Genomic DNA, 13817 nt, shown 5'->3' on the forward strand with positions numbered 1-13817 from the left:
CGTCAATCCAGGGATGAGAAATATGATGTACTCAGAATTGTCCCATTACTCCAACTGCTACACTGAGAAGATTGAACGACTGGTCATTTTTTAGCAGTTGTTCAATCTTCTCTTAGTGTTAATTTAGGACTGTGAGTCGTTTATGAAATGTTGTCTGGTCTCACGGTAATTGACCGTTGATCAACATAAACATGTTTAGCATCCCCAGGCTTCCACGCATACTAGCTGCTGATGCACGCCTTTGGAACATCTACTTTTTAAAAAGTCAAATAAATCAGTTTAATATATCCTATTCCATCACAATAATATCCATGATTTAATTAGTTATGATAGACCTATAAACCTGGGAATGTCTTCGAAATCAAGACATAAGGGGTGGGGTGCATGATGAGACTCTATATTGATGATATGGGAAAAGTTACAAAAAAGGCATGCGCTCTGATCCTTCCCGTGCGAGAGAGAGAGACAATTGCATTGCTACTCTGCTTGTGTGGCAAGCAAGTTAGGGGATATCTAATCAATGGAAGATGGAATTAAACTGGCAAAATTAAAATGAAATGAGAAAGAGAGGCTACAACGACCAAAAGCCAACAGATAGGCTGCTATTTACTTTATAATCTGAGTGGAGTTGTTGTTATGTGTAGCTAACTGTAGGATGTGAGAAGCATCCCGTGTAGCTCAGTTGGTAGAGCATGGCGTTTGCAACGCCAGGGTTGTGGGTTCGATTCTCACGGGGGCCAGTGTAAAAAAAAAATAATATATATACACATGTATGCACTCTCCAACGTGCTAAATGACTAAAATGTGAGTGCAGTAACGTTATGGCTAGCCCCAATTAGCCTAGTTAGCTAGCTTCTCTCAGTTTGATGCAGTCAATACAGGTACTATGTAATTGGATGGGATGATAAATAACTAGCAAGAAGTTAGTCTAGCACGAGATAACAGTGGTCGCGGTCTCTCCCTCCATGCCTGCTCTGAGCCTCCTGTTTCACACACACCACACCTCAAGGCCTCCACTCCCTAATAGCCTACAGCTGCTTTTCTCTCTTTCTCTGGAACGGGTTTTAAAAATAAATGTATGCATATTGTGTAAATCAAATCAAATGTTATTTGTCACATACACGTGTTTAGCAGATGTTATAGTGGGTGTAGGCCCTCTGTAGCTCAGTTGGTAGAGCATGGCGTTTGCAATGCCAGGGTTGTGGGTTCGATTCCCACGGGGGGCCAGTATGAAAATGTATGCACTCACTAACTGTAAGTCGCTCTGGATAAGAGCGTCTGCTAAATGACTAAAATGTAAATGTGTAGCGAAATGCTTGTGCTTCTAGCTCCGACAGTGCAGTAATATTTCACAACATATACCTAACACACACAAAACTAGTAAGGAATGGAATTTAAGAAAATATACATATATGGACAAGCAATGACAGAGCAGCATGGACTAAGATACAGTAGATACATATGAGATGAGTAGTGCAAGATATGTAAACATTATTAAAGTGACTGTATACATAATTAAAGTGACTAGTGTTCCATTTCTTAAAGTGGCCAGTGATTTCAATAGGCAGCAGCAGCCTTTAATGTGCTAGTGATAGCTATTTAACAGTCTGATGGCCTTGAGATAGAAGCTGTTTTTCATTCTCTTGGTCCCAGCTTTGATGCACCTGTACTGACCTCGCTTTCTGGATCATAGCGGGGTGAACAGGCAGTGGCTCGGGTGGTTGATGTCCTTGATGATCTTTTTGGCCTTCCTGTGACATCGGGTGCTGTATGTGGGCGGGTAGTTTGCCCCCGATAATACGTTCGGCAGACCGCACCACCCCCTGGAGAGCCCTGCGGTTGCGGGCGGTGCAGTTGCTGTACCAGGTGGTGATACAGCCTGACATGATGCTCTCAATTGTGCATCTGTAAAAGTTTGTGAGGGTTTTAGGTGCCAAGCCAAATTTCTTCAGCCTCCTGAGGTTGAAGAGGCTCTGTTGCGCCTCCTTCACCACACTGTCTGCGTGGGTGGACCATTTCAGTTTGTCGGTGATGTGTACGCCAAGGAACTTGAAGCTTTCCACCTTCTCCACTGCGGTCCCGTCGATGTGGATAGGGGGGTGCACCCTCTGCTGTTTCCTGAAGTCCACGATCATCTCCTTTGTTATGTTGACGTTGAGTGAGAGGTTATTTTCCTGGCATCACACTCCCATTGTTGGTAATCAAGCCTACTACTGTTGTGTTGTCTGCAAACTTGATGATTGAGTTGGAGGCGTGCTTGGCCATGCAGTCATGGGTGAACAGGGAGTACAGGAGGGGGCTGAGCACACACCCTTGTGGGGCCCCAGTGTTGAGGATCAGCGAAGTGGAGATGTTGTTTCCTACCTTCACCACCTGTGGGCACAACATCACCTATACACTTCCTGATAAACTCAGTCACCGTTTCAGTGTATTCGTCTAAATTATTTTTGGAAGCTACCCGGAACATATCCCAGTCCACGTGATCAAAACGATCTTGAAGTGTGGATTCCGACTGGTCAGACCAGTGTTGAATAGTGTACAGGGCTTTCCTGTGTCCATTTCGCAACGGGAACTCTAACTCCCATCACCATTTGTCCTCATCATTCAGATTATTCAAATTTGATAATGAAGTGTTTAGAGAGTGATCAGAAGGACAATAGAGTACTGAGTACCAAGTCGTTAGCGAGGGCCATTAGCAAGTTTTGTAGGCTACACATCCGAGCCATTCATTTTCACAGTTTTGGATGTGATTACTGTGACCAACTGTCACAGGAAATTTGACTGCGGTCATGACTGCCGGTGTGGCGGTAATACGGTCACCGCAACAGCCCAATGTTTATTGGATGTTATTAGGTAACATGTTTATTGTTAGCATGAGCGCTTCTTGTGATATGATTTTTTTTAAATACATTTTTTACATTTTTAATCATTTAGCAGACACTCTTATCCAGAGCGACTTACAGTTAGTGAGTGCATACATTTTTATTTAGTTTTTTCATACTGGCTCCCCATGGGAATCGAACCCACAACCCTGGCATTGCAAGTGCCATGCTCTACCAACTGAGCTACACGTAATGTAATACATGGTCATTTGCTCCAGTTGTTCTATTCATTATCATTCCTTAATGCATAGCTTATCCCATTCTATTGTACTCTGCACATATCTATGCAGTATATTTCTCTCCTGTATAGCATATTCATTATCTATCTGTCTCTGTACCTTTACAGAACGATCCTCATGTACATCCCACTGTACATCTTCGTCAGTGTGTGTAAATAAAGTTCCCTATGTGTGTCAACTCTTGGACTGCCTTATTCCCTCTAACCAGGGGCGGTGTCAGTGAGTCACAAACCAGTAGAATAATATTTTCATTGTCTCACCGGATTTGTGACTTTGCTGACACCACTACAGTATGGCGGCCCACAGAGACCACACAGGATACTTTCCACACTGCCCACCTGTGGTCCAGTGGAGTATGGCTCTGGGGTATCCAGTGAACTACTACCATGTGGATTATACCTCCTCTCTGCAGCCTATGGGAGCCCTACGTCTGCCGACGGTGCAGTATGGACCCTATGGCCCCTCTCCTCCACCTGTGGGATACTACTCAGCACCAGGTGGGGCTGCATTAACACCCCAATGTGTGGACAAACATTGAGTCACATCGCTGCATCCGTCGTATGGTTTTCCCTTTTTCTTCGGTGGAGTAGAGGAAGCACGTATGGCTCGTATGGAGCAGAATATACAGAGTCTTCTTCGCATCGTGCAACAGCAGACCAGATCCCAGGATTCCTCTGTTCAGGGGAGCCCTCTCCGACAGGTTGCAGTGGAGGACATGAGACAGTAGTATGGAGTTCAGCAGCCTCTGCAACGTTACCGACTACAACTGACTTTAGGGTGTGAGTATTCTGCCTCTTCGGCCCCGGCACCATTGTCGGGCATGGCTGCAACTGAGACCGGGCATGTACACGTCATGTCCCCAGCCCCAACTGGTCATCTGGAGCTGCCTGCTATCGAGACTGAGCCCACACCGGATGTCATTTTCGATCCCCCCCTCCACTGCTGCAGAGTCTGGGGGAACCATCCTCGGCTCAGGCGGCCTATGCGACTCCAACAGCATTGCCACGCAGTAGTGAGCCTATGTTGCTGACCCTATTTCTGACTGCTACCAGATCATCACTAGCCAGAGCTACCTGGTGAAGGGGAACCCAGCCACGAGCTGCCCAGTGACGTGAGCCTACCAGACGACCTAAATACTTTTATGCTCGCTTCGAGGTAAGCAACACTGAACCATGCAAGAGAGCACCAGGTGTTCCGGACGACTGTATGATCTCGCTCTCCGTAGCCAATGAGAGTAAGACCTTTAAACAGGTTAACATTCACAAGGCCGCGGGGCCAGACGGATTACCAGGACGCATACTCAGAGCATGCGCTGACCAGCTGGCAAGTGTCTTCACTGACATTATTTAACCTCTCCCTGACCCAGTCTGTAATACCTACAGGTAGCTTAGTGGTTAAGAGCGTTGTGCCAGTAACCGAAAGGTCGCTGGTTCTAATCCCCGAGTCGACTAGGGGAAAAATCTGTTGATGTGCCCTTGAGCAAGGCACTTAACCGTAATTGCTCCTGTAAGTCGCTCTGGATAAGAGTGTCTGCTAAATGACTAAAATGTAAATGTTTCAAGCAGACCGCCATAGTCCCTGTGCCCAAGAACACCAAGGTAACCTGTCTAAATGACTATTGCCCCGTAGCACTCACATCTGTAGCCATGAAATCCTTTGAAAGGCTGGTCATGGCTCACATCAACACCATCATCCTAGACACCCTGGACCCACTCCAATTCGCATACCGCCCCAACAGATCCACAGGTGACGCTATCTCTATTGACTCCTGAACAGCTAATCATGGCTACCCGGACTATTTGCACTGCCCCCCACCCCCCATCTTTTTACGCTGCTGCTACTCTGTTAATTATTTATGCATAGTCACTTTAACTCTACCCACATGTACATATTACTTCAACTACCTCAACTAGCCGGTGCCCCCGCACATTGACTCTGCACCGGTACCCCCCTGTATATATAGCCTCCCTACTGTTATTTTATTTTACTTCTGCTATTGTTTTTCTCAACACTTGTTTGTTGTTGTTTTATTTGACTTTTTTTTATTAAAAATAAATGCACTGTTGGTTAAGGGCTGTAAGTAAGCATTTCACTGTAATGTCTGCACCTGTTGTATTCGGCGCATGTGGCCAATAACATTTGATTTGATTTGACTCCACACTGCCCTTTCACACCTGGACAAAAGGAACACCTACATGAAAATGCTGTTCATTGACTACAGCTCAGCATTCAACACCATTGTGCCCTCCAAGCTCATCACTAAGCTAAGGACCCTGGGATTTAACATCTCCCTCTGCAACTGGATCCTGGACTTCCTGATGGGCCACCCCCAGCTGATGAGGGTAGGCAACACCACATCCGCCACGCTGACCCTCAACATGAGGGACCCCTCAGGGATGTGTGCTTTGTCCCCTCCTGTACTCCTTGTTCACCCACGACTGTGTGGCTGCACACGACTCCAACACCATCGTTAAGTTTGCAGACGACACGACGGTGGTAGGCCTGATCACCGATGATGATGAGACAGCCTACAGGGAGGAGGTCAGAGACCTGACAGTGTGGTGCCAGGACAACAACCTCTCCCTCAACGTCAGCAAGACAAAGGAGCTGATCGTGGACTACAGGAAACGGAGGGCCAAGCACGCACCCATCCACATCGACGGGGCTGTTGTGGAGCAGGTCGAGAGCTTTCTAGCCTATACGCTATGGATCATTTGATTGAGACCACTCTAAATAGCCTATAGGCACACTTGATATTGCACGCCCAGCAGACAATCAGAGATGAGGGGTGGCATCGGGCACACATTGATTTATAGCCTAATAAGAAACTAATTCTAAAACACAAAGAAATATTGAAATGTCATCAATTACAAATTACATTACCCTCCCCTGGACTAAATTTAAAAAATACTAAACCCTCCCCTTGACTGAAATTGCTCCATTTTCCTCCAGGTAGCCATTCTGTAAATTTTGATTAATCCCTTATTGTTATCTATTGTGTTACTATTTTCTTACTTTTTAACTCTGAATTGTTGGGAAAGGGCTCGTAAGTAAACATTTCACAGTAAAGTCTACACCTGCAGTATTCGGTGCATGTGCTAAATAAACTTTGATTTGATTTGGTTCGAAGTATGTTTTCGAGCCATATCTGGTGCCTGCTCCATTGTGTCTTAATATATACAGTAATGCTGACTGACCCTAGTGCAGCTGTAAACATGCAGATCGGATCTGCTGGCTAGGCAGGTGGGAAGAGGCCAGATCAGGTGGGAACATTCCAGCTAGCCAGTGATCATTTGTCAAAAACCTATCAATAAACTCGTAACAACCTCAGTATTATGAAATTTCTATTCGATCAAATAAGCCTCACCTATCAAAAACTCCTCACATGGTCTGCTTAATCTGCGCGGAAAGATTTTGGGCGGAGTCGACCCTCTCGCATTGCCTCTTCTTCTCAGGCTCTGTTCGCTGTGATGAGAAGTGTAAGATTTACGGAAGAGGTGTTGAATGCAGGCGTGGCACAATAACTTCCGCCTTCAAAACCCAGAACAACAGAGAAATGGTGAGTAACTTTAATTCTATTTCAATCAGAAATACCGATGAAATTCTCTGTTTTCAAATTCCTAGGTTAAACCTTTGTCCTTATTCTGGTGGCTTGATAGTTGCACAGATTAATGTGGGCGTGACGGTGCGCTCTAAGAAAAAAATCTGGATCAAAGCTATTATCAAACCAGTTGGACTAGTATACTTGTCTGATCCGATCCCTTTGATTGTATTAAAGCTGGAAAGCTCTGACACCACCACAACATTCTTAGATTGTGCAATACTATGCAAATGAATGAGGAGTCTAAATATGCTTGTAGTAACATGGTTGTAGCATAACCTGTGACCATGGTACTTCCTCTCTAGAGGTCCGGACAGCAGTCTGTCTGAGACATTTTACATTTACGTCATTTAGCAGACTCTCTTATCCAGAGCGACTTACAAATAGGTGCATTCACCTTATAGCCAGTGGGATCACCACTTTACAATGTTTTATTTTTATTTTTATTTTTTGGTTGGGGGGGGGGGTGGGTTGGGGTAAGGGGGGGATAGAAGGATTACTTTATCCTATCCCAGGTATTCCTTAAAGAGGTTGGGTTTCAAATGTCTCCGGAAGGTGGTGAGTGACTCCGCTGTCCTGGCGTCGTGAGGGAGCTTGTTCCACCATTGGGGTGCCAGAGCAGCGAACAGTTTTGACTGGGCTGAGCGGGAACTATGCTTCCGCAGAGGTAGGGGAGCCAGCAGGCCAGAGGTGGATGAACGCAATGCCCTCGTTTGGGTGTAGGGACTGATCAGAGCCTGAAGGTACGGAGGTGCCGTTCCCCTCACAGCTCCGTAGGCAAGCACCATGGTCTTGTAGCAGATGCGAGCTTCAACTGGAAGCCAGTGGAGTGTGCGGAGGAGCGGGGTGACGTGAGAGAACTTGGGAAGGTTGAACACCAGACGGGCTGCGGCATTCTGGATGAGTTGTAGGGGTTTAATGGCACAGGCAGGGAGCCCAGCCAACAGCGAGTTGCAGTAATCCAGACGGGAGATGTCAAGTGCCTGGATTAGGACCTGTGCCGCTTCCTGTGTAAGGCAGGGTCGTACTCTCCGAATGTTGTAGAGCATGAACCTACAGGATCGGGTCACCGCCTTGATGTTAGCGGAGAACGACAGGGTGTTGTCCAGGGTCACGCCAAGTCTCTTCGCACTCTGGGAGGAGGACACAACGGAGTTGTCAACCGTGATGGCGAGATCATGGAACAGGCAGTCCTTCCCCGGGAGGAAGAGCAGCTCCGTCTTGCCAAGGTTCAGCTTGAGGTGGTGATCCGTCATCCATACTGATATGTTTGACGGAAAGGTAAAGCCTCAGTTGTATTGTGTGTCTTGGGAATGAAAAAAAAGGTTGCTGGAAGATTGTCGTGATCATTGATCTGTAATAGTAGTGTTTTCAAAGTTAATGTTGACACCCCCTCCCTCAGACAGCGACCCTACGCCCATACTTGAATGCTGTGCGTGCCACACTGCAGGCCGCCCTCTGCCTGGAGAACTTCTCCTCTCAGGTGGTGGAACGCCACAACAAGCCAGAGGTGGAAGTCAGGTGAGTTGTGTTGTGTGTGAAAGTCTCTCGCTCACTCTCTTCCTCTCTCTCTCTCTCTCTCGCTCTCTTTCTCTCTTAGTCCTCATAATGATATTGTTAGTGTTATTTGTTACAGAGTCTTCTCTCATTACAGGAGTAGTAAAGAGCTCTTACTACAGCCTGTGGTGATCAGCCGGAATGACAAGGAGAAGGTCCTAATCGAGGGCTCCATCAACTCTGTGCGAGTCAGCATTGCTGTGAAGCAGGTCAGGGGTTATGACCCTCCTTTTCACTTTCAATGTCACCCTTCCATTATCTTGATGTTGTGTGTTTGTTTAAGTAAGTAAAGTCTTTCACGTACACTGAGTGTATAAATCATTAAGAACACCTGCTCTTTCCATGACAGCCTGACCAGGTGAATCTAGGTAAAAGCTATGATCCCTTGTTGATGTCACTTGTTAAATCGACTTCAATCAGTGTATATGAAGGGGAGGAGACAGGCTAAAGAAGGATTGTTAAGCCTTGAGACAATTGAGACATGGATTGTGGATAGTCCCGTGTAGCTCAGTTGGTAGAGCATGGCGCACGGGGGGCCAGTATGAATTTTGTTTTACAAAAATGTATGCACTCACTAACTGTAAGTCGCTCTGGATAAGAGCGTCTGCTAAATTACTAAAATGTTTTTTTTTAAATGTATGTGTGCCATTCAGAGGGTGAATGGGCAAGACTAAAAATGTAAGTGCCTTTGAACGGGTATGGTTGTAGGTGCTAGGCGCACCGGTTTGTGTCAGGAACTGCAACGCTGCTGGGTTTTTCACGCTCAACAGTTTCCTGTGTGTATCAAGAATGGTCCACCACCCAAAGGACATCCAGCCAACTTGACACAACTGTGGGAAGCATTTGAGTCAACATGGGCCAGCATCCCTGTGGAACGCTTTCGACACCTTGTAGAGTTCATGCCCCGACGAATTAAGGCTGTTCTGAGGGAAAAAAGGGGGGTGCAACTCAATATTAGGAAGGTGTTCTTAATGTTTTGTACACTCAGTGTAGATTTAAAAGCCTTCGGCTGCAAATAAAAAAGTGTATTTGATGGAAATGCTGACTGGTGCTCTGTGATTGGCTCCATCAGGCTGATGAGATTGAGAAGATCCTGTGCCACAAGTTCATGCGCTTCATGATGATGAGAGCGGAGAACTTCTTCATTCTCAGGAGGAAACCAGTTGAGGTGAGCGATGAGTCAAGAAAACTGAAACGGGATACGATCCAGTTGGTGTTTGTATTGCGTCAGATGTTTTAAGACTTGCTCATCTTTTTTCTTCCTTCTGTCTCTCTTCCTTCATATCTCCATCCTGTCATCTAGGGCTATGACATTAGTTTCCTCATCACCAACTTCCACACGGAGCAGATGTACAAGCATAAGCTAGTGGACTTCGTCATCAACTTCATGGAGGAGATCGACAAGGAGATCAGCGAGATGAAGCTGTCTGTCAATGCCCGTGCCCGTATCGTTGCGGAGGAGTTCCTCAAGAATGTAAGACTGCTATGTTTTAGAAGAAAAACCATCTAGATTCTAATGCATTTATAGAAATGTGGTCAAATCAATGGGAATAATGAAACAATATTATGATGTTTGTCAATGCCTTCCTGTTGTTTCAGTTCTGAGGTGGTATCCTCGCATTCCTCTCACTGATCACATGACTTGGCCATGACCGTGGATCTGTGAGAGACTGGGCAGGCTCAAGGGCCCGATAGCAGGAAGAGGGTGGAGAAGCGTACTGTGAGTGAACAACCAATCAGTGGCGAAGACTATAGAAAAGTGACCAATCCAGTGTGGGTGTGGCGCACCAAACTGTGTCTCACAAGTATGTATGGTACTCATAAATATTGATGACTGTATATAATGAAATATTTCCTAGTTTATTTTTCTGCCTCTTAGAGCAAATCTCAAAACCAAGGCGGGTCCTTAAAAGTATTAACCGAGTTGATATTCATGATGACAGGGACAATGAGAATGTGTTGTTGCAACTGAAACAGCCTGTATTGTTTTTATACATTCTGTATGTCTTTATGTACTCTTGTTTGTCTATTTGTTCAGGTTTTTTTCTTCTCATTTTGTTACAACAACAAAAATATTAACCTGTTCAGTAAGATCATCATGGAGAGAAAAAAATAAGATGTATGTTTACATTTGATTACAAGACACGTCACAGATTTATTGAGCTGTCGTAAGATATGAAATGATAATAATGAATGATATAATCACCAATAAAAGTCATGACAGCTTGTTTGTACTTTTGAGTTATGATGCTTGTGTGTATCCCATAAATCCCCTCCTTTTTGTCCACATCCTCATTCATGAGGTTGAGTGTGCATACCATTTGATACGCACTTTGTCTCATTCTATTTCTGTGGCACTAGCTGTGTTGGTTGGGACTCTAGTCTCTGCTAAGATCAGCTGTTTCTGTTAGTAAGGGTCTCTGTATTATTTCAGTTGCGAGAAAGGGGAAGCGAATATGTGTTTTCTGGCCCTAGTATGAGTCAGATCTTGCATGCTTCCTGGTAGAGTGTGGGCCTCTAGCTCTGAACTAAAACTGAGACTGTGGTTGGAGTATTTTTGTTGAAAGTGATTTCCCTTCTTTCGTAAGCCTAAAACTGCAAACGCGTGTTGCATTATAGCCAATTCTTGTATTTCAAAGTTTATTTTCATGACACTTTTCATGTTTCATGTTCCAGCATATTCATTCAACACTAGTGATCTTTGGTAATTTGTATGCAATTATGTGCTTGGCTGATTTGGAGAAAATCCACATTTCCAGAAAAAGATACATGTTAATTGTGAGGTCATCTGTAATAGAGGACCTCTGTTATGAATCTGAGGCATCTGTATAAAAATACCACAACATCTTTATTGAAGCTGTAGGAGGAGAATTCTTGGCATTTTGAAAACAATGATCAAACATTTTGATCCTATAGCAGCCTACATAAGCACCAACAATTGGATTTGCCCACATATCCGCACATGCTGATGGTGTAGCCAAACAATAAAAATATACTGAACAAAAATATAAATGCAAGGTGTTGGTCCCATTTTTCATGAGCTGAAATAAAAGATCCCAGAAATGTGTAACCACGCCAGCCCAGGACCTCCACATTCGGCATCTTCACCTGTGGGATCGTATGAGACCAGCCACCTGGACAGCTGATGAAACTGAGGAGTATTTCTGTCTGTAATAAAGCCCTTTTGTGGGGAATTGCCTGGGCCTGGCTCCCCAGTGGGTGGGCCTATGCCCTCCCAGGCCCCTGCCCAGTCATGTTCCATAGATAAGGGCCTAATGAATTTATTACAATTGACTGATTTCCTTATATGAACTGTAACTCAGTAAAATCTTTGAAATTGTTGCATGTTGCATTTATATTTTTCTTCAGTATATGTATAATAATATGATAAATACAGGTAACTTGCCAAAATAAAGGAAACACCAACATAAAATGTCTTAATAGGGCTTTGGGCCACCATGAGCCAGAACAGCTTCAATGCACCTTAGTATAGATTTTACAAGTGTCTAGAACTCTATTGGAGGGATGTGACACCATTCTCCCACAAGAAATTCCATCATTAGTTTTTTTGTTGATGGTGGTGGAAAACTCTGTCTCAGGCGCCGCTCCAGAATTTCCCATAAGTGTTAAATTGGGTTGAGATCTGGTGACTGAGACGGCAATGGCATATTGTTTACATCGTTTTCATGCTCATCAAACCATTTACTGACCAGTCGTGCCCTGTGGATGGGGGTATTGTCATCCTATGGGGGCATAGCCATGGTAGCCAAAATAATGGCCTGCCCAGTATTTTTAAACATGACCCCAGAGAGGAAGAGGCGAAGCAAGTGGTTTTACTACGCCCAGAATCTGTCCACGAAAAATTAACCAACGAATTTAGGATTTTGGTCAACAAAAAATGTAATCGCTAATTTGCTACGTGAGGCTTATTTGATCGAATACAATTTTTGTAATGGTTAGGTTGTTACAAATGCACTGGCATTTCGGCAACTTTGAAAAAAATGACTTCATATCAGAGTGGTGCCTGCTGTCATAGAGACAGATATAGGACTAATCATGGATATTACCAGTTTTAAGATGGACGTTTCCATTGAGGGCTACCACCATTTTAAAGTAGTCAACTGGGTGGGGATTCATATGAGTTGGGAGCAATGAGCCAATGAAGAAGAAGAAAATGGAATACTTTAAAATGAAGATAGCCTCATGGCGCTGCCCATGCTGTCACAGACGATGTGATGGCAAAGATACAAAGATTAGTCCTCTATCTAGCTCTATGGCTGTTGTGCACAAGCAATATGCCCTCTCATTGGCTAGAATGGTCTCCCAACTGATCTCGCCTCCTCTCGCATGACTTCCTTCCATCTTTGAGGACATGTATTCCCATTGTTAAAGCGATCAATCGACTATCTTGTCAATATAATAGACAATCTTTGATTACCCTAAGCACGATGGAATGTTAATTGCTTAATTAACTCAGGAACCACACCTGTGTGGAAGCACCTGCTTTCAATATACTTTGTATCCCTCATTTATTAAAGTGTTTACATTATTTTGACAGTTACCTGTAGATTACATTTTTATATAACACATTGACATGAAAAGACAACACAGTGACACTTCTAAGGTTCAAATTAGACAAGTGGTTTCCATTGACCCAGGTTTATTCGACGAAAGCAATGTCACAAAAACAATCTTTGCGACATGTGTAATGGAAACGGCAGATAAAGGAGACATTTTTGAAAGATTAAAAAAAGACTAACTTTCTATATTGCGACAAATGATGGTGGAAAGTGTTTTTCGAATGAATTATGATTGCCGAATAATTTAAAGTACGCAGGGCACTCGATGTCAACACAACTATGAAGCTCCACTCCACATTTAATTCTAAATACCTACTGCCTGCTAAATCCATTTTTCAACTACACTACTGGTCAAAAGTTTTAGAACACCTACTCATTCAAGGGTCTTTCTTTCTTTATACTACTTTCTACATTGTAGAATAATAGTGAAGACATCAAAACTATGTAGTAACCAAAAAAGTGTTAAACAAATCAAAATATATTTTATATTTCAGATTCTTCAAATAGCCACCCTTTGCCTTGATGACAGCTTTGCACACTCTTGCATTCTCTCAACCAGCTTCATGAGGTAGTCACCTGGAATGCATTTCAATTAACAGGTGTGCCTTCTTAAAAGTTAATTTGTGGAATTTCTTTCCTTCTTAATGTGTTTGAGCCAATCAGTTATGTTGTGACAAGGTGGGGGGGGTATACAGAAGATAGCCCTATTTGGTAAAAGACCAAGTCTATATTATGGCAAGAACAGCTCAAATAAGCAAAGAGAAACGACCGTCCAACATTACTTTAAGCAAAAACCATCAAGTGCTATGATGAAACTGATTCTCATGAGGACCGCCACAGGAGTGGAAGACCCAGAGTTACCTCTGCTGCAGAGGATAAGTTCATTAGAGTTACCAGCCTCAGAAATTGCAGCCCAAATAAATGCTTCACAGAGTTCAAGTAACTGACACATCTCAAC

The 13817-nt window shown here is 44.0% G+C and overlaps 1 pseudogene; it reads left to right on the top strand.

Moving 5' to 3' along the window:
- Positions 1-6610: 6610 nt before the first annotated feature.
- Positions 6611-10513, top strand: LOC121578213 (annotated as a pseudogene).
- Positions 10514-13817: the final 3304 nt, after the last annotated feature.

Source organism: Coregonus clupeaformis, chromosome 12 (assembly GCF_020615455.1).
Source record: "Coregonus clupeaformis isolate EN_2021a chromosome 12, ASM2061545v1, whole genome shotgun sequence".
In the NCBI taxonomy this organism is placed as follows: domain Eukaryota; kingdom Metazoa; phylum Chordata; class Actinopteri; order Salmoniformes; family Salmonidae; genus Coregonus; species Coregonus clupeaformis.